At 39.6% G+C, this 22,273-nt stretch overlaps 1 long non-coding RNA gene across 1 annotated transcript; it reads right to left on the bottom strand.

The window, feature by feature from the left end:
* Positions 1-3,624: 3,624 nt before the first annotated feature.
* LOC113832760 lies at positions 3,625-18,102 on the bottom strand. The gene is made up of 3 exons (XR_003480206.1): positions 17,855-18,102; positions 5,439-5,442; positions 3,625-3,635 (listed from the first exon to the last, which is right to left on the bottom strand). It is a non-coding gene; the product is annotated as an uncharacterized LOC113832760 (long non-coding RNA).
* Between the last annotated feature and the right edge of the window lie 4,171 nt (positions 18,103-22,273).

Here is a 22,273-nt window from a genome sequence, read left to right on the forward strand (position 1 = left end):
GGAAATGTCCATCTGCCATGTCAGTGTCTTCCTCCAAAGCCAGATTTCCAGTTTAAAACAACCTTTAAAGTAGCAAAACTCACAGAAAGAGAAGAAACTCATAAGGACAAAACACTGAGTCTTTGCCCATGCACACCAGCCACTGAAGTGTGGACCCTGACTGTCTATACTCATTAATTACTGTCATTATTGCATGGCCTCATCTGGCTTATGGGTTATTCTGGGTCATGGTTTTCATGACTTTCAGTAAAGCAGCATAATTCCAAAAATGTTCAACAAGCTACTGTTGAGTTTTTCCCATTTTATGTCATTAAAACCTCGTTTTCTTTCAGAATGAGTTTGTAAAATTATACATGTTTATTTGCATGGTTGAGTGAGACCACAAATTGGCTAACCACAGATGGAGGCCACGATCCATGCATAGGATAAGGAACTGAAGGACTAATCAGGATGACTGCCTTGTTTGATAGTCCGAATCTCCTCTTGGAAGAGAATCGATGTGCAGAGTAGTGAGAGCTGCTAAAATTAGTGTCACAACTGGAAAGGGAGGCTGGAATTCCTATGAATGACTCCAAGGGGAGAACATGAGAAAATACATTTAGAAAGCAAGAGGAAAAGAGAAACCTTAAATAAGTGAGTATAGCTGAATGTCCTAACAGACATCAGTAAAAACATAAAAATCCCACTACACCTTTAAAACACAAAAAAATTGATCACGGCAATTTCTTGAGTATCGCTGGGATTTTGAGGACAAATTCTCACTTAGGTTTTCAAGAAGTGTAAACACGCTTCCCAGGCTGAGCTATCCTTAACCTATGGTCACTGGGTCATCCATGTAAAGTTCTGCTCAGTTCCCTGCAGGCTGAGATGCCTTGCCATATACAATGCCAAGACAGAATAGAATGTGGCCCTGTATGTATTGGGAGGTTCCTATTGCCTGTGAATACCCAGAAGCCACCATGTGGTCATTTATTTTAAACATAAGAAGGGAAATTAGATGCCTGATGCTGAACAGGAATTATCATTCTGATGTCAAAGCTGTTTAAAAGGCTTTGAAAGAAATACTGAATCATAGAGAAGTGTCTACTTAGATCTTCTCATAAAAGATTGTGTTAATTGTTTTTCAGTGTTATATTTTCCTTTTCAGAACTGAAAGTGATTTTGTTATAGTTTTAGATATAAAGCATTTTTTACAGAAAAAAGAAACATTTTGAACCCCTACATTATAACCTTTTAAAATGTAAAATGATTAGGCCCAACCTGCCCACTGGGCATGACATGGTATGGGGATCACAGACACCATTATGCAAATCCGATCAAATGGCTTTGATTTCAGAGGCAATGGAAGCCCCCACCCCCAAGCATTGAAGCTGCTAAACTTCTGAACACCCCACAGACTAATCCATTTCTCTCTGCTCCCTTCCCAAGCCAAACAGTAACAAAGAAGCATCTTCCTTCTCTGGTTTTCTCCCTCTTCTTGCCCTAAATGTTGTAAATAAAACATAAAAGTCATGAAACATTCTTAAATGTCCTCACACTGGCCCCCATTTTTGAAAGATTCAGATTACAATACACAAAGGTTGTTGTTTAACTATTCTTGAGTTGATTTGTTTTTGCCCTGAAAATAGCCGGCAATCCCCTGCACCAAGGAACAGAAGAAACTGACAAAGGCAGGCTCCCTCCCTCATGCCTCATTTACATCCAAAGAACCCCATGTTTCACAGTTCAGCTCTGGCAGATTGTGTGGAAGACTTACCCTGCTGTGGGCAGAGTAGACATCACACCTTCTAGTTGGCTGTGGTGACTGCACACTCCTCCCTTCTTCTCAGAGTTTTCCTTGGCTTCAAGTATCAGATGTTCCTTCCAGTTAGCAGTTCTCTGAGGCAAAGACCCAGGTAAAGGCTTATTTCTGCTTGAATAATCCAGGATTAGTATCTCCATCTCCTCTGTTGCCAAATAGAAACAGCAGCTGGCTGGCATGTCTGCTGAGTGAATAACCTGTGTTTGTGGACAGGACACCTTTATTGTGCATTACACTCAGAGATGGATCTTAAAAAATTAAATGAGAAAAATGCAGGACAGAGAAAAAAAATAGTGGTTTCGGGGTCCAAAAGTATGGTCTTTCCGGAAAAAGAAGTCATGGAAATTGACAAAATTCCTTTACCCTAGATCAATGACTATTTTATGAATATTTGTTTAGAAAGGTTTTATTACAATCTGCCAAGTTAAACAAAAAGGATACAGGATAGGCCTTCCAGAAGAAGATTTCTCATGTCCAAAATTTTGGACAGTATGTTGTCAAAGGGTGATGCACCACCATTTGTTTATTAAAGTATCATCATGTATCCAAGGATGGGGTGAAAGGAGTGTGCGAGCATTTGCTCAAGATGGTTCACTCAGCATTTTCTGGGATGAGCAGAAGAGAAAAACATCTATCTGGAAGAAAACACAAGGTGTATTTGTTAATGGAATGTAGACTACTGTGTAAACTTCCTTGTAAATTCTGTACATAGTTCACTGAACTGTTCCCTGTGGTGTAGTGATCCTCAACTTTGGGTGGATGTTTGAAAACCCTGAGCACTGTAAATAATGTAAGCTTATGAAGCATTTGCTTTTATTCATAAAGTGAAATGATTAGTGATATGGGCCCAAATCAGAATCTCTCCAGCTCTTGCTCTTTCATGCATACAGTTGTGTGACTCTGCTGTAAGCCATAGCCAGGTGTCTGTGATCACTGCCTCATGCCTTTACCCACTAAAAGGGACAGCAGCTGCCTAGAAGGCTGCCAACCTGTGGGGCCAAAGAACAGAGCACCAGCAGAAACTGGAACTGTGGCAATCTGCTCCTTGAACAGTCATGAAAAGTAGATAAGTTGTTTTAAGTCACTGTGGCTATTTGTATCATCAAGAACTGAATTACTGATGCTGCTTAAAGGGGTCAGGGATGAAAGGGATGCTCAAAATCCACAGGTAATCCAAAGCTTTATTTGCACCAATAGCTTTAGCTTCTAACTTCTCCACTATGTTTTCTAGAACTTCTCATAAGACTTCAAATGAATAGAATGCACAGTTTTGATCAGGGTTAACAATCAATATCCAAAGGATAAGCAGGGGTACAGGGAGAGACAATAAATGTTCTTGATAGCACCAAGTGTCAGACACATACCTAAAAGGTACAGAGGGAATTGTCTTTAAATGTAGAGAAAAATCTTTGGTATGAACTGATTGAGAAGGCAAATGACAGTATTGAACTTGGGGAAGGGTATGTTTGGTGTGAGCTATTTGAGTTTGAAGAACCTGGTAATTAAATGTTTCCAGATATTATTTCCTCTAAGTTTTCAGAGTTCTTTCAAAAGTCTTCAGGAATTAGGCTGTTATGCCACAGAATGTGTTTCCATGCAAACTGGAAATCCCAGAGAGGGTGACATCACCAAAAGAAATTCAAAATATCCAAGCAATTGAAGACAGAGATTGGTTTCTTAGTGTTAGAGGGAAAGGTGTCCTCCCTGAAGGTAAGATCCTTTGTGTCATTTTACATGTTAAGAGGGTATACACAGGGAGCTATTATTTGGTGACATTTTAATTCCAAAATGTGACCTACCACAAACTAGACTTACAAAATACACCTTGTTGGAACTAATCCACTCTGCCAATTTTCAGGTTAGAACACATTGTGATTTTACCTTAGCCTCAGCTTTTCTTCAGATAAAACATCAGCTGGAATGATTGAAAGTTCAAATGTTGGGAGCTACAGCAAACATTGATAGAAAAGTTCTTTTTAACAAATGAATTACAAAACAGAAAATATTAAATTCCTACAAGGGTAAGAATGAGGGTTCTGTGTTTGTTTTGACATCTCCCATGGCAGGAATTTCCCATTAAAATTGAAATAGTCTAACAGGTTTTTATCTATTCAGAACTCTTTGGCATATTAAGGGACTTGTATCAAGGGAATCAGAACCAGTTTTGATTGACTCCCAAACCTCTTGTGTATCAATAATCAAAAAAAAAAAACCTTCCGTGGGAATTCCAGTTGGAAAAATTGATACTCCTGAACCAGTTGAGAAGGAATTCCACTCTCCAGAGCAACACTCCCTGCATATTCTGTCCTGTGGAGAATCAAAACAAGTCAGTACATTCAAAAGAGGTCAAATAACCTGGTTTATTTGCCTTAGGGATACAGGGTCACAGATACATTCATTAAAATAGTCTCCTTCCAAAGCCAAGGGATGAACAAGAGCAATATCATTACCTGGCTCTTGCCTCTTTCCAGGCTTATCTTTGAGGAGAAACAGGAAAGAGGAGACACTCCCAAATATATTTTTATAAGTTCAAATAACAAAAATATTATGTGTATTTTGCAATTTTGGATTTTATAAAATAGATGGACTCTTCTGTCTTATTCTTTCCCAACTATAAACCCAAATGAAATTGATTCCTTCATCTATTTGTCTATCTCATCTCCAAAGCTCATATGCTATCTTGCTCATATTTAGATGGCAACTTCAATGTTTGGGCTTATATTGTACTTCTTCATTAAATTCACAAACAAAGAATTATAATAATTCTTCCCAATTCCTACTCATAATGCCTTTAAAAGGTCTTCAGAGACAAATCCTGGCCACCTCTGAAGACCCCTGAATTGCTTCTATTTGTTTTTTATGTAAAGAGTACACATGTTTACAAACATCTCTCTCCCAATTTATTTCAAAATATGGTAGAAATGAAAGTAATGAACTTAGACCTTTAGAAGATTATGTTGTCTATACTAGAGCTCCATTTTCTCAATATAATTGTAACATGGTAAATCTATGCTACATTCATCAATGTCTATGCATACCCTCTTTTAATCTTAACTATATGGTATTTAAAGTTTTACTATTGTTCCTCACAGAATGACTTATCATGCAAGTAGCATTCAGTGGTTACAGATAATCTTTTAGGACTTGAACCTAATTCATCATTTCTGTTCCTTTATTCTAGACTTATACTTCATACATATCATCTCACCTACTCCTCCTGAACCTTCTAGTAGATTCCACGAAGAGTTAGTAATTGCACAAACCTTTATGCAGTGTTCAAATTATCACCAGAGAATTATGTAAGATACATTCCTTCCATATAGCATCTCCACAGACTTAGATAACACAGTTCTCTAAACACACACCAAATGATATGAACTATAATATTGGAAGGTTAACAGTAGTGGAGAAGGGGGAGAACATGATGGAAGACACCTTGGAATCAGTATGGAGGTATGGCTCTTCTCAGGTCTGTGGTTCTTGATGTGCCAGCAGATGACTTCAAGTTCTCTTCCAGAACCACATTTCAAAGGTTATTTTAGAAAGGCTCATGTACATGGGAGTTTAACCAGATGGTGCCAGTGCACCATGGTCCCGGTTGATGAAGCCTCACAAATCTAATAATAGTCTTTGCCACATGCCTTTGAGAGTTAGCTACTCGGTGTTAAGGGGATTGAATACTGGCTCATTTCTTTCAAACCTCATCAAATAGGCAGTTATGCAGGCAAGTATCAAAATTATCTTACTACTTTCATAATATTCTGTGCTACAATCTTCCATTTTAGAAAAGTATCTTTAAGGACTCTCAGATAACATTCATCCATGTGATCTGGTCTCCATTTTTAGCTCTTTGGAAGATTCAGGTATTCTTAAACCACCCTCTGTAACTCAATCAAGAAAAAGCCATAAAGCCCTCCTTTGTGGATGGAAAAGCCAACTTCTAGCCAGCATCTAAGACCAAATGTGCTCTGTTGACATCTCCAGTTTTGAACTTCACATCTCTCTATGTCCCTAAAATGAAATGAGCAATTATATTTGAGCTTTCAAGCCAGATGCAACTTCCCGTCTAGATGAAAGAGATTCTGGGTCTTTAGAAAGAGTTACTTATCCTTCTTTCCCCTTTCCTCTTGGACCCTGTTATACCACTTTGCCAGTCAAATTGATCTGCTATTTTAGACACAGCCATGGCCAAAAACATGTAAGTTTATTAAATTGTGATTAGTCCTGTAGTTAGTTACTTTCTAGCCAATGTACCCCTCCCCATTCCAGCTTCTGATCATGATCACCAAAAAGAATTCTGCAAGTATTCTTAACTTTTATTGAATGTTTATGATTCTCCTGGAGCCTTCAAAGTGTTGAAAATCGTGAGGATAATCTTTTCCCATCCAATTGCATGTGTTTGTACATCTGTTGCAGATGGCTTTGTGTTCATATGTGTTTTCTTCTATATCTTATTATTGAAAGACTTTTATCATTTGTTATATTGAATTTTTAAAGAAAATTATGCCTAGATGTACAATTTTTCTGCTATATGTCAGTCTATGAATGGAACACCTTTTTCTTTTTTGCAAAATTAGATGAATATTCTGCTCCCAGTCTTAGGCATCCTTCAAAGATGATTCTCCCAACTTCCCCATGTGCTAGTAGACTCCTGCTCCTATTAAAGCAATGAGGCTATTGCTTTCTTTTCTGCTTTCCAATGGTGTTTTCAGTCTATACATGGAGTCGTGTCTAAGAATATTATTTTTTCAGAGAAAGGAAGCATTCCTAAATATTTAAATCCTAACTGCAGTGACATTACTATTTACTAACATAGGATCTGCTGAGATACATTCAAGTGCAAGTGACAAAGGATAACTCAAAAAGGATTTTTCACAATCAAAACAGTTTTAGATCATATAATAGTAGATTTAGAAGAAAAGACTGGTCTAGATTCCTTATTTAAAGAATATAAGGCCCAAGACCCTTATCTGATTCTCTCAATATTATCAGCACTATGTATGTATGTATGTATGTATGTATGTATGTATGTATGTATGTATTATGACCCAAGACCATTCTCTGATTCTCTCAATAATATCAGCACTCAGTATAGCTGCAACAGGGATAACATAGACCAGTCCTTAGACATTCATACTGAGGGACAGAACTGGGGTAAGTCTTGCCTTAGATTACTTTTTAAAGGCAAAGAAATCTTTTCTCATCTCAGCCCCAGAAACTATCCCTTTTTTTTTTTCTTGGCCAAGACTGAGTTAGACATCATTCCTGAATCATTCACTGAAGAGTGTGGTTATTATAGCTAGCTTATAACAAATACCCAGAGCTATACAAAGTAAAAATTAATTAATTAATAACAAAAAGAAACATCCAGTAATGACTATCCCACATTAAATTAAATTAGGGAAAATACTTTCCCACTATATTATAGCATTTTGCTCTATACTCTGGCCTTATGAAGTTATGATAACACCAATATCACAACACAGAAGCCCAAATAGCTTAAATAACTCACCCAGATCTGATAGTTAATGGTGACGTGGGTATTCATTCCCAGTTTTTCTTGCCTCGAAAGACAAAGTTTCTACCTCTCCCATATGATCTATGTTTGATCCCTTTGTTCTGGACGAAAAAGGGTGTTACAGTAATTCAAAGATGTGTGGAAACTTGGAAGAAGACGGCTCTCAAACTCAAGAATAAGATACTGTTAACCCAGTAGATGCTGCTCAGTTTATTTCTGTCCGCTCTACCATCTCTCCACTCTCCACAGCCTCTCATTGTCCTAAGGGAGTGATGAAGCAGAGCTTCGGCTGGGCTCCGTTCTTCAGGTTCACAGCATTATCATTAGAGGATCTAGTCTGGCTGAGTTTGAATGGCAAATTAAGTGACTGCTTTAAATGACAGAGTCTCAGCCACCTGGAGGATATGGGAAATACCAATAAGTTTACTGATGGAGTTTGTATTCAGTCCCAGAAAAGACGACTTACCTCCTTGTCATCCGCTTGTTCCATCTGACCAGCCTTTGCCACTCATGTCTGAAAGGTTCAGGCTTTAAAGCTGATCGGCTCTACCTCTTTAAGAGACAGACCCTGCCCCCTGGCAACAGTCAGGGCATGCACAGGGACATGCCATCACCACATCACCCACGTGGAACCTCAGTGCGCATGCGCAGTCTTCCCTTTAAAAGTTCCAACTTCCCTGCTTCGCTCTCTCTCTCTGCCTCTTCTCTCTTCCTCCCTTCACTTCTCTCTGTGATGCATGTGGTCAGCCATTAACTTTGTTTCTCTTCTCTCTTACTCTCTACTCTGCCCTGGCCTATAATAAACTGGTTAATGTATTCTCTTAGTCTCATGTCTCATCTTGCTTCCCTTTTTCTTCATTTCTAATTTAAGCAAAAGAATAACAATGTCCACTATGCTTCTCATTGCTCTCTTTAATTAGCTCCTTTGAAATTGATCCATAGACCTTCACTACCCTTAACTCCAATACCCAGGCATCATGCCCAAATGCTCTTATTACTATACTTCAAGTTGTCCATCTTATGGCCAGTGTCTTTCTCATTCCACCCCAATGGTAACTTGCAGAACAAGCTACCAGCACCCAAAACATCTATCCAAGTATCCACCCTCTTTCTTCACCTACTGGTACTCTTTCAATTCTTGTAGTAACTCTGTCCAATGAAATTGGATATCTTGTGTGTTTCCAGTACTCTTGCAAATATTCTGCCTAAGGGGAAAAAAAAAGTCCTTAAGAGTAAACACCCCACTTTCTAAGTCCTTTGTAGAATCTCATGCATAAAATCTCTAAATAAATTAAAAAGTAAAATCATACAGTTGAGCCCTGGCTGACCCCATGCAGAGTGGCCACTAGGGTTTTCTCCTACTGATTGAGTAGACAGACATAATCTTCCTAATACCTCCATTGTACACAAGCTTTAGCAGACTGGATTTTCCATCCTAATTACTTCTGCTTTTCCTTTATTAAAAAAAAGGAACATTTTCTTCCATAGTTTCATTTCTACCCCTGCTAAGCTATGCCTACCTTATTATTAAAAGTCTTTTGAATGTGTGTTCTATGGGGTGTTTGAAGTTGGAATGGCATTGCACTGTCAATGGAACACTCCAATGTGAATTCTAAGAGAATAGTCATGGGGGATGCTGTACAGCAAGGAGGACTTCTTCTAAGACATGTGTAGATGAGTTGGCACTAACTGGGAAGGAGGGACAGCTCTTAACACCCATTCACCACTGCTTCTCAATTATTAAAAAGCAGGGAATGTGAACAATCTTTTGTGAACCTTTCAATCACTGACGTTCCTGTTGTGTATTTAGATGCTTTCATAAAAGAAACACAGACTTTGCACACCTTACCTCCCAGGGACCACCAGCCACCCCAGTTTTACTAGGTAGTATATTTTTCTACATATATTCTCCCCAATACATTGGATTTCGGTGTGTTTGATTTTTCTTTTTTACCAATGCATTATTTTCTGATTTCTTTATCTTTTTTAAAAAAATATTCACTGGATAAAGCTTGAAATGCGTTTTGCAGGAGTGCCCCTGTGATATTTTTAAGAAAGCCCATGGATCATTCTAACTCACTGTAGTAAGAGTTATGTATCCAAATAACCTTTTATATTCAGAACATCCACTATTTTTCTAATGAGGGAATGCTTATGATTTTATACACATGTATTTATTCACTGTTGCTCAACCCCCTATTTTAAAATAAGCCAATAATTCTCTTGGTAAAAACCTTCCATGTGGCACTTTTAAAAGGTCAAGATTGCCTGAGGTTTTTGGAAATTCCCAATGATTTAAATGCTTACAAGGTCCAAAGATGCTTTAATTTTTTAAAACAAGCTTTTGGTTTTCACCACCAGGCAGCATTTTGTGCCATTGTGATGGACATATGATGGCTGATATAACGTTGGTATATTATGTAGAAGGTTAAGATAAACTGGAGTTTACAATGCTGTGTAAACACAAATCATACTTTTCGAGAGAAAAGCATCTGGATTGAAGATGGCTCTCTCGAAATACTTCTGGCTGTCTATCACCTCTGGAAAATTCTTTCACTCCTCTTGAATTTAACAAGGGGGTTAAATTTATGGTAAAGGCCTTCCACTTCTGCAGGGGTGGGGGCTGGGAAATCAAGTCTCATTAGGCTAGAGAATAAGAAATGACAATGCTGTCGGCAGTGATTCAAACACCTCTTTGGCAACTACTTCACTGAAAACTTGACTGAATCCAAACCTTATCCAAACCTGCCAAACAAGTGTCTGTTCCTTTAATTCATAGCACCCTGTGTTAAATAGCTGTGGCTTTCAAAGCAGGTGCTACATACATGCAGAAAGAAACACACACCTTCTGTTGCCTCTCAGCTAAGCTCACCAAACATGTCAGAGGACTTTAAGTGGTTGGATTTTTTTCCTTGTGTTTTTGAATCTCCACTAACCGATTTTTTAATCTACCCTCTTGCCAAATCTGATTTAACAAACTCATTATCCTGATTGGCATTACACAGTTCTTACAAATAAAAGAACTCCTTTCTGGTTTTCAGCATGAAAACTTCTTGCATTGCAAAGAAACAAATATGTAATGATCTTTTACTCTTTGACATAGCCTTTTCTTCCTAACATAAGCAGGTAATACTTTTTGTATACCTATCGGACCACTAGAGAAACTGAATAGCAAGGAACAGTATTTCTGAAAACCTGTAGAAATTTTTTAATGAAATGGAGCAGGATTGAACAGGTGCCAAGAAAGGAAAAGATGGACTCCTTACTTTTATAACTCAAGATTTCTATTTTGTATCAATATATGCTGCATTTTCTGACTGAAGTTGCTGTCTGTCTAATAGGATTTGTGATCTTCTGTCGCTTTTTACATTTGAAATCAAATTTCATACAGTAAGCTTGTTTGTCCTTTTTTGTTTGGGATTTGATTAGAATACTTTGTTTTATTAATTTCTTTTTATGTGCTAAAAAGCAAGTGACTTATGCCTTCATTATCTCAAAAGCTATCTGTGGACAAAATCCATGAAGCCTGTAGACTGTGATTAATACAAATAAAAGATAGATATCCCTGTAAACAGTGAATCTGTGAATAAGGAATTGTTCAGTGGCCTCTGACTCCTGCCCCCTTGTCCCTTCATGGCCTTCTTTCTATTCTGAGTCATCCATCAAGTGATTGTGTATTCCTGTAAAATACAAAGTCAAATTACATGCTATCAGGTATGGACACAAAGAGACGCTTGCGCTCTCAATTTCAGGACTCCCAGCCACCCTCACAGTCATGGGACTGTCCTCCACTCAGCATTTTGTTAACAGTGTGGCTTTGCTATAAAACACGCAATTGTTTGCTTTGGTATACCAGATTTTAACTGTTGCAGCAAATGAAAAACAGGTCACAAGTCTGAAAGGCTGGTGTCAGAGACCATCAGCTCTGATTGTAACTGTGAAGCTTCTGAAATGGAACTTATTGCTGTAAATATGTACAATTTATGTCGGCTTATTTCAATAAAAAATAAAAAAATCAATTACAGATGGCTACATATAAAGCTTCTTTGTACTGTTTTAAAACATGGAAGATTTCAGCTTCTTATGGTCCTTCACAATGTTTAAAGTTCTGAATTTATTGTTTGACAGATTTTCTTATAAAAGCTAATAAGAAAGATGAGTCTCTGTAGGTAGAAGAGATTCCATGCGGGATTATCCAAAAAACTGGGAAACAAAAAAGAGGCAACACTTTAGTGGGAGTTTGTTTCTGCACTACTTTTAAACACATTCTTTAGGAAACACGCCTTATAAACATAAACATATGGAGCATTTCTATAGCGGATGGGAGGAAGACCACAAACAGTCTCATTGTACTAAAATTGATGTCTAAAACAAAGTCTGTAAGTATTCCTTTGTGAGGTGACTTATGTCGGTTTTGGGTTTTTTTGTTTGTTTGTTTGGTTGGTTGGTTGGTTTTTGTTTTGTTTTGTTTTAATCTCTGCTGTAGTCATGAATACTAAAGCTGTCTGCCAGTCTTTCCTCATTTGAAGACCTCTGATTTCCAAACTCACTCTCTCCCTTGAGAAAGTGTTGACAATAAAATAATAAACAGACTGAAGTTGTGAAGACCATTTATCTGTAAATTAATGGTTAGCAGAATCGTTTTTTCAATAAAAGTCTAAATTCCAGCCCGGGGACCAGTTTAACATCTAACAAAATAACTGGGAATCACACTTTATTGGAGCTCTGAGTTTCATCCAGATGATGGGCTTTTTCATGGCATTCAATATTGGCACACATTTCCAGGAGGCTAGTACAACATGGGAGAAGGAAATACTCACCTGATTTTATCTAAATTAGAAAAGGAACAAATATGTAAGCAATGCATTTAATAAGAAATGTAAGATACATGGTTCATGTCTTTTATCTTCCTAAACAAAGAGAAACTGAGTGTTATTAATTCAGCAAGCAACTTGTAGTTATTATGCAAGGGAAATGTGGAAAGGCTAGAGTAACAATGTAAACTGTCTCAGTCTCAGAGAAAAAGTAACTAAAGGAGACTAGTGCAAACCAGCATGACCTCACACTCCCAAGGATTACAGAGTCAATATGCCCAGGCAAAGCTGAGTGACAGCATCCCTCCTCAGCTAGTGCACAAGAGGACCCTCTGGAGGCCTAGGACTGCCTGTGCAGTCGATGTGTGTTTGTAGTCACTAGGATCCAAGTGATGTCGCCTCTGTGTCCATCACATCATTTCTCTTGGACTGGTATTAATTCTGAAAATTTCCAAACACATTAACCTCCCAGGTTCTACATCATAAGTCTATGACTCACTCCAGCCAAGGAAGCAGGTAGGGTAGCTACAGGTCTTTACCATTCTCCCTTCTCCTCCATATCTACTCCAGAGTCTCATCCCCAGGTCTGTAGCAGACCACCACTTCATTCATCCTACTATTCCAGCTCCCAACTCCAGCAGATATTCCCTGGGAACCTGCCAGCCAAGCAAGTGAAGCAAGTAGGCCATCAAAGCAAATAGGGGAGTTTTGGATCTTCACACTTCCTCCTCTCCTCTAAATCCAGTCCCTGAGTCTCATCCCCAGATCTGTAACAGGGTCCTGCTGTGGCTTCTCCTCATTCTCTGTCCCCCATTTTCAGAGGACTAAGCAGATCCTGGTGGAACACCCTGCTTTCCTCCCTTTTAAGGACCTCCCCATTCAGCCACCCTAAGCCCAGCCCCATTCCTAAGTATCAGCTCCCAATACCTAGAAACACATTTTACCCAAAATCACCAGTGACCACACCTATCAGGAGCCCAGAAAAATTCCCTACCAGGAAACACACAACCACAACACCCCAAAAACCAGAGAGGTCATCAGAAACCAAGAAACAAAACACCCATCCAACAAAGACAAGACCAGGTATCAGCACCTAGATTACAATCTTCACAATCCCAGATGCCTAGATGCCAAAGCAAAAACACAATCAATAACAGGCAGGACTAACCCAGCAACCCTACCACAGCAGCCCCTAAGTATTGTAACAAATCTGAAGCACAGGAAAAAGACCTTAAGATAGCATTTGTGAATATGATGCAGATCTTTAAAGGGGAAATGAATAAATCACTTAAAGATCAATGAAAGGAAATGAATAAAACAGTTCAAGACCTGAAAGTGGAAATAGAATCAATAAAGAAAACCCAAACTGAGGAAATCAAGAAATAAAATATTAGGAACTCAAACAGGATCCTCAGAGGCAAGACTGGCCAAGAGAAATCAAGAGACAGAAAAGAGACTTTCAGGCATTGAAGACACGATAGAAGAAATAGATACATCAGTCAAAAAAATGTTAAATTTGAAAAAAATCCTGGCACAAAATATCTAGGAAATAGGGTACACTATGAAGAGACCAAATCGAAGAATAATAGGAATAGAGTAAGGAAAAGAAACCCAAGTGAAAAGGCACAAAAAATATCTTCAACAAAATCATAGAAGAAAACTTCCCTAAGCTAAAGAAGGAATTGCCTATCTAGGTACAAGAAGCATACAGAATACCAAATAGACTGGACCATAAAGAAAGTCTTCTTGGCACATAATAATTGAAACATTAAAAGAACTTAGAAAAATATTTTAAAACTGCAAAAGGAAAAGACCAAAAACACGTAAAGGCAGACCTATTAGAATGACATCTGACTTCTCAATGGAGACTGTGGTGATTTGAAAGAAAATGACCCCCAAAAGGAGTGGCACTATTAGGAAGTGTGGCTTTGTTGGAGTAGGTGTGGTCTTATTGGAGGAAGTGTATCACTGTAGAGGTGGGCTTTAGGGAGGTTCATATATGTCAAGCCATGCCTAGTGAAACAGTCTACTTCCTGTTGCTGTTTTCTTTTATAAGAAAAAATTAAATGTTTTATAAGAGTTGCTGTGATCAAGGTGTCTCTTCATAACAATAGAAACCCTAAGACAGAGACTCAAAAAGCCAGAAGGCCCTGGACAGACGCTCCACAGACATGGGCCCAGACTACGACACCCAGTAAAATTTTTAATCACAATAGATGGAGAAAAACAAGACATTCCACAATAGAATCAAAACTAAGCAATGTCTATCTACAAATCCAACCTCACAGAAGGTGCTAGAAGGAAAACTTTAATCTAAAGAGGTTAACTATACCCAAGGAAACACAATGACTAAATAATCCCAGAAAAAGAAAACACACAGCAACAGTAAAATAACAAGAATCAACAAACACTGCTCACTGATGACTCAGTATCCACTGTTGCAACAATACAAATGCTGAGAATGCTGATAGCAACTTGTTGCTACTAAAGATGCAAAATGAACAGATGCCAGCAAGACTCAGAATCAGAAGACCGGGACTTTCACTCCTCTCCAGCACCACAGAGATACCAAGACAATAACACAACACGTAAGTCAGCTCCCTTCATAAGCAATTAAGATTCAGTGAAGACTCCTAAAGACATTCTGCTACATCCATAGATCAGTATCTGACTCCGCTCTTATCAAAACAGATTCCTCCTGCAGTTAATGGGAACTAATATAAAGACCCACAACTGGACAATGTGCGTGTGTGAGAGACCTTGGAACATTTAGTCCTAAATGGCATGCCTTCATCAAACTCCTCCCCTCACAGCTCAGGAAACTCTGCAGAAGAGGAGGTAAGAATATGTAAGAGCCAGAGGGGATAGATAACTCCAAGGAAACAGTCTCTTCCAGACACAGCAGGACTGATGCACAAATGAACTCACAGAGACTGCAAAAATAGGACCTGCACAGATGCAAACCAGATGAGATCCCAGTGCAGAGATGGGGAAGTAGACATGAGCTCCCATCCACATCAAAGAAGCTAATGCCAACAAGCAAAAGACAAATTAGTTTCTCTAAGGAAGTCTCACAAACTGCACTTCAAGGCAAGTCCCATGCCCAGCAGTAGATAGCCAACACAAAATGAACTCAAAGGTATTTTGGGAGTTTTTTGGTTTTGTTTTGTTTTTTGTCTTTTTTTTTTTCTGGTCACATATTGCTTTATTTGGTTTTTTCCTTTCTTCCTTCCTTCCTTCCTTTCTTCCTTCCTTCCTTCCTTTTTAAACTTACTGGTCTTTTGGTTATATATTATGGTTTTGATTTTGAGTTTTTATGGTGTGTGTGTGCATACATACTAGTGCTCTTTCTTAGTTTTTTTGTTTATTTGTTTGTTTTCTTCAGAAAGAAAGAAGGATTGGAGTTGGAAATATGAAGAGATGGGAAGGATCTGGGAAGAGATGGAGGGAAAACTGTGCATAATATATTGCATGAAAATCACTTGATTTTCAGTTTTAAAAAATAAAATAAAATCCAATTAAGAAGAATCTGGACCATAGGCCAGAACAAAACTACCGTCTCCAACAGCAAAATTCCTGGCAATCATATGCCTCTGTCCATCCTGCCGTTCCATGTGGACCAGCAGGCAGAAAGGCCTTGTTCCTGGCTTCTCCGGGTGACATTTAACACCGGCACAAACCCAACATTGTGGCGCTTTGTAAGACAGCCCAAATGACAGGCTTCTGTCTCAGAGAATGGACAGGCCATGATATGTCTAGAAGCCAGGGCCCTATTGAGAACAAAAGACAGCAAGACTGTCCCTAGCATTCCAGGAGCCCAAAGTATGGAAGAGATAAAGACTAGTAGCTTCTCACTGTGAGTGACAGGAAACAGAAAAGCATGTGGCTGATATTCTGGCTACTTGGGGCTGTCCAAGATGATCTCTTTTGACTTAGAGTACTGACAAGACCCAAAATAATATAGAAAGCCAGAGGCTAGGATGAGACTAGCAAGACTGGAGTGGTTTGCAGCAGCCCCAGGGAAACTGCAGTACCAAAGCTAAGCACCAGATGGAACCAGAATTTGAGCACCTGACAGTCACAATTCCCTCTGACTGGGAATTTGCAAGACCACACACACACACACACACACACACACACACACACACACACACACACACACACACACACACACACACGAAAACAATGAAAGATTTTATGGAAAGGAAACCGGATCAACTATTCAGGAAGATATGGCAATGATATATACATATGTTCTGAACATAAGAACACACAATATAAAAACCAAATACTGATAGCGCTAACAGGAAAAACAGCATCACAACAGTAGAATTCAGTTACCCCATTTTTTTTCTGTAGAATGAGAACAGGTCATTCCTTTATTGACATGCATAAAATACATCACATTTTTTGTTCTGCTGATGCAATACCAATTCACCAGCCACATCATTTATGAACATAAAGTATATCATGTAACCTCAAATCTCTAACAGTGGAAGGCTTAAACAAGAATGGATGCACTGGAATAATGCTGCTTCCTTTGATGTGACAGCTGAGCATCCATCTCCCTCCCGCTCAGATGGTTTCTTCGGCATGTTAGAGCAGTGAGGCTTGGTTTAGTCTCATAACCAAGTTAGAGTGAAGACATTGGCCACATAATACACATGCTCTAGTTTTAAAAAATTTTCTGAATCTTGTTAACTACTTCTCAGTTCCTGCAACTGTTCTCTTGTTAACTACAGTTTCTAAAAGCAGTTATTGTCCAAAGCTGGAAGAACTTAAGTCTCCTCAGATGAGCATGTGAATGAAAGGAGGGAGGTAAACAAAAAATAAAATTAAAAAAGATGAGGTCTGATAGGGGAGCAGCTGGATAAGAAAATCAAAAAAGGAACAGTAATTTGAAGTTTATTTCAGCTATAATGCAGGTTATTTTGACTTTAAGGTAGCATCACATGGCGTAATTCTGAGTCCATTCCCGAGATATTCTGTTGTACTTATCTCTGTCTGTTTTATAAATCCATAAAATCTCTGGTGCTAGGGGGTCATCTGGGTTTGGATCACATAGCAGTGAACAAATGGATAAAAGAACTTTAGAAATAGTTAAAGCAGGAGACCACTGTGATCTTAGAATATCAAGACAAATGCTGCCATCACTGTCACTATTTGGGTGATAAATTCTTGTTTATCTGCTCAGGCCCCCAGGATCTCTGCCCAGGACGGCAGCCACCCCAATCACCAGACTCACCAGGTGGAAGCGAAAACTTGATGCAAACAGCAAGAGGTTTTATTGCAGTTGTTTAACGAGCTAACCCCATGTTAGCTCAGGCCTTTCATCCATCCACCATGGCGGATGGCTAAGAAAGACACTGAGAAACCACGGCATAGAGATCTTATAGTGCAGCATAAGGGGAGTGTCTAGGGGTATGCACAGGCTCAGGATTGGTGTGCCTCCAGGCTTGCCCTGTGTTGATTGGTCAACTAGTTGTTATGGCCCATAGGCCCTCCCAGGGTGATTGCAATGCTCTTCGAGTCATTGCTGTGCACTTGTCCGTTAAGCACACCCAGAGCCGTAAAGCATAGCACCACCAGCTAACTTCTGATTGGTTCCTTGCCACGAGGCCAGCATGTGACCTCCTAGTGACCAAGGCAAGGTCAGGCAAGCACATGTTAGACTGTCATGGCTGCCGAAATGAGGAGCACAACCTTAGGTGGTCCCTGCACAACCTTAGGTGGTTTGAAGGGGTAGTCTGTAGGAAAATGAATTGTCAAAAAGAATACACCACCTTGATATGGGCTGTCATTAGGTCCCATAATTGTGGCTTGCCAATGAAACATGTCATCTCCAACTGGACCCGCAGAACATTGTGCTGGAGGGTCACAGGCAAAATCACTAAGTTCCTTATTAATCAGTTTCAGCGCCATAGTCTGTGCTTTTCAACGGGCTCCTCACTATCCCAATGTGTACTCAAAGGCCCTGCCAAAACTCTTAATTATTCTGGCAGCGAGTATGGATGTCTCTTCTCCTCACACAGGCTCTGCCAGACACAGGCACCTTCTCACTCAACTGATCAGAGGTGAGACCAGGAGGGATGGAGGAGGGTCATGGGCCGAGGGGGTGGGTAGGCAAGCGGCAGAAACCCTGAGACTCCCAGTTACCCCATTTTAACAAACACACACACACACACACACACACACACACACACACACACACACACGTGCAAGACATTGGCTGTTTTTTTTTTTTTGATAAACAGTCTTACTATATAATCCAACAGCTATGCTCCTACATATTACCCGATTGTGCTGCCTATGAGTGTTTACAGCAACTTTATTCACAATTTTGACAAGTAAAAAAATAATAGTACAGTGAAATATCAAAGACTAAAAGGGAAATGATCAAGCCATGAACAGATGAGACAGGAACACCTGTTGCTGTGTGACTTGACAACATGCTACATGATTCCATATGACACACTGAAAAAGGAAACACATTACAGAAATAGAAAACTCAGCAGCCATCAGAAATTCTTTGGATAGAGAGGGATGAGCAGATAAAGATGGGCTTTTCATGGTGTTGAACTACTTACTCTACACGGTTGTCTTAGTTAGGGTTTTTTTCTATTGCTACAACAAAGCACCATGACCAGAAAGTAAATTGGAGAGGAAAGGTTTTTATTTCGGTTATATTTCAGCATTGCTGTTCATCACTGAAGGAAATCAGGACAGGAACTCAAGTGGGGCAGAGTCCCAAAGGCAGGAGCTGATGCAGAGGCCTTGGAGAGGAGCTGCTCATTGATTTGCTCAGCCCACCTTCTTATCTAACCCTGGCCCAGCAACCCACAGATGGTACCATCCACCATGGGCTACGCCCTCCCCCACTTACCACTAAATGAGAAAAAGCCTTCCACCTGGACCTCACTGATGGATTTCCTCAATCTAGGCTCTTTCCTCTCTGATGACTCTACCTTATGTCAAATTGACTTACAAATGGTGGATACAAGCATGACCCATTAGCCAAAACTGATAGACATATTTAACACAAATGCATACATTATAAAAATCATTTAGCAAGTTGAAGAGTCCAGGAAACAGTTGAAGCTGGTAAGGCTGGGGAAGAAAGAAAGAAAGAAAGAAAGAAAGAAAGAAAGAAAGAAAGAGAGAGAGAGAGAGAGAGAGAGAGAGAGAGAGAGAGAGAGAGAGACAGAGACAGAGACAGAGACAGAGACAGAGACAGAGACAGAGAAAGAAAGAAAGAAAGAAAGAAAGAAAGAAAGAAAGGAATGAACAACAAAAAATGTCTACCTGTACTATGAATGCATAAAACAACTCCACTGAAGCAATTGGAAGAAGATGAAAAGGTGTTGCCATATATAACTTTGGAAATGAGTCTCTAAAACTGAAGGAGAAAAGCATGCACAGAAGGACCTACAGGCCTGCAGATAAATGATTCTAATATTCTACATATGTGTAGTGGAATCACACAGACAAATGGATGGCATTTGTTAAGGGCCAGGGTTCTTCCGGAGTAGAAATCTATAGATAAGGCTAAAATGACCTGTGCAACAATGGAGTTGGACATCAGAAAGAAGCCATTTAGCCTACTCTAGGTACACATAATTATATAAAGAAAATGTTACAGATGTGTGTATTGCACAGGGTAGGACAGACGCACATATTCTTTGCTCTGGCTGTTCTGTGAAAGCCTAAAAGACACAGCTCGAAGTTATCAGTGAGCACAGCAGATCTCACTTGGTTTCTAATAACCATCTTCAATAAAAAGATCCTTGTAGTTGTCCCTACCCGCAGGACAGAAACCTAGAGCAAGAAGTCCAGGGAGGGGAATGGAGTCAAGAGACGCGAGAGAATGACCACAAGACAGGATTCTAATCAAGTGGCGAATTTTATTTTTTCCAGGCTAGCTTATATAGTCAGTAGTATGGGGTAAAGGGGAGGGGGAGAAGAGGCCAAGAGCCAGGTGTTAGTTTAAGCAGGATGTTAGAAAACTATAGAATGAGGGTGTTGGCAGGGTAAAAAGTTCAAGGGTGGTGGGGAGAGGGAGTGTTACCTAGGTAAGTGATGGGAAGAAGGAGGGTTGCCTAGGTAAGTGGTGGGATGCTGGAGGTTTGCTTAGGTAAGTGGGCCTATGGTTGGAACAAAGAATTGACATCTGGGTCATGTTGTTCCTTCTGGGTGATCATGCTTCTAGAAGCCATTTATAATCAAAAGACAGTTCTATAATGCTGTGGCTTGCCAAGTTTGGCCTAAAGGTTCATGCCAAGCTGTATGGCTCCCAACAGATCCTGGGCTTCTTGGAGAATCAGCTGATTCTAGGATTGGGCAGGAAATATTACACAGGGGCTGGAGAGATGGTTCACAGGTTAGAGCACTGGCTCCTCTTCCTCAGGTCCCGGGTTTTCAGCACGCAGGTGGGAGCTCATAGCTGTCTGTAACTCTAGTTCCTGGGATCTGACATCATCTTCTGGTCCCTCCAGGCACCAGGTATGCACATGATGACAAGATATACATGCAGGCAAAACACACAGAGAAAATAAAAAGAAATACATCTTTTACTATAGAGAAATATTATACAAGAGGAGTCTGGAATTCCTTGTGCTGCCAGAAAGTAGAGCAATGCCTTTTCAAAGCAAAAAAGTAAAAACTAAAACTGCTTACTCATCAAAAAAATCTCACCCTGCTACACAAATGTGTCAAAGGGACACAGGAACCAACACAAAGAGCTTTCCTTGGACAGAGTTAAAATAATGTCAGTAATAAAGCAATATGGGATTACATCCCAAGGCACAAAAGAGATACCCACAAGTCTATGGCATAAAAGTCAAAATAATTTATAGGAGAAAACAAAGAAACAACTGTGAATCCCTTAACCAGGTAGAAAGGATCACAACCCCACCTCCACCCCCACTCTACCCAGGCTGAACAGTCATGTCCACCCACAGAGAAAAGCCCAGAATGAGGAAGATGGAAAGTGACTTCACAGTGAGGACGGCTAACCGGTATTACCTTCCCCAGGTGATGACAGTCAGCATCAGGTCACAAATCATGTGACAACATGACACTTTGGCTTTGTAATCTTCTCTCCCCAAACTGGTAACTCCAGTCTAACTATGAGTCTTTAATCCCAGCACTCCGGAGGCAAAAATGGGAGGATGTCTGTGAGTTTGAGGCCAGCTTGGTCTACAGACTGAGTTCCAGGACAGCCAGGGCTGTTACACAGAGAAACCCTGTATCAAAAAACCTAAAATAAAATAAAAAATAATAAATAAATAAATAAATAAATAAATAAATAAATAAATAAAAGTGCTCTATACCAACATAACCAGTTAAGAGGAGAAACTAGAGACCATTTGGAAATTCTTTGCTGCCCTCTTAACCTTTCTATAAGTCCAAAGCTGCTCTCTGAAATCAGTACCATCTACTTACAGGGAAGAAAAAAAGATCGCTAAGTGTGGAGGCCTTGCACTAGAAAGGAACTATCAAAACACAATATTAAGAAACAAGAACTGAGTCCACCTTAAAAAACTGGCAACAGATCTGAATGGAGTCCTCTGAGGTGTACAGACAGCAGAAGCATGTTAAGAGATGGTGGACATGGCTGGGTGTTAGTGACTATTGCGAGCACAATGAGATCCCACCACATGCACACCAAAATAGCTAAAACCAAGAAGACTGGCCACATGTCGTATTGGTAAGTTGGATCAGAACGTGCATACATTCTGGTAGGAATGGAAAATGGGTTAAAAAAAAAATCCCTCTGAAAAATAGTGGTGGTATCTTAAAAACAAGGGTATCACATGACCAAGCTGTCACTCCAAAAAATATCATTTGCCCATAATAAGATATGCGTGCAAATGTTCACAGCATCCTTTATACTGTAATGGGCAAATGCTGAAACCTCCAAAATGTTATCAACAGATAAACAAATGGTGACAGAGTTCTACATGATACTTCTTAACAATAAAAAGGAACAAAGTATTCATGTGTGTGTTAGGAATAAAACTCAAAATAATGCTAACGCTGGGTACGATGGCTCATACCAATAATCCTAGTACTTGGAAAACTGAGGCCAGATGACTGTTGTTGAGTTCAAGGCCCTACCTGGTCTACATAGTTGAATTCTAG

This window comes from Cricetulus griseus, assembly GCF_003668045.3.
Source record: "Cricetulus griseus strain 17A/GY chromosome 1 unlocalized genomic scaffold, alternate assembly CriGri-PICRH-1.0 chr1_1, whole genome shotgun sequence".
In the NCBI taxonomy this organism is placed as follows: domain Eukaryota; kingdom Metazoa; phylum Chordata; class Mammalia; order Rodentia; family Cricetidae; genus Cricetulus; species Cricetulus griseus.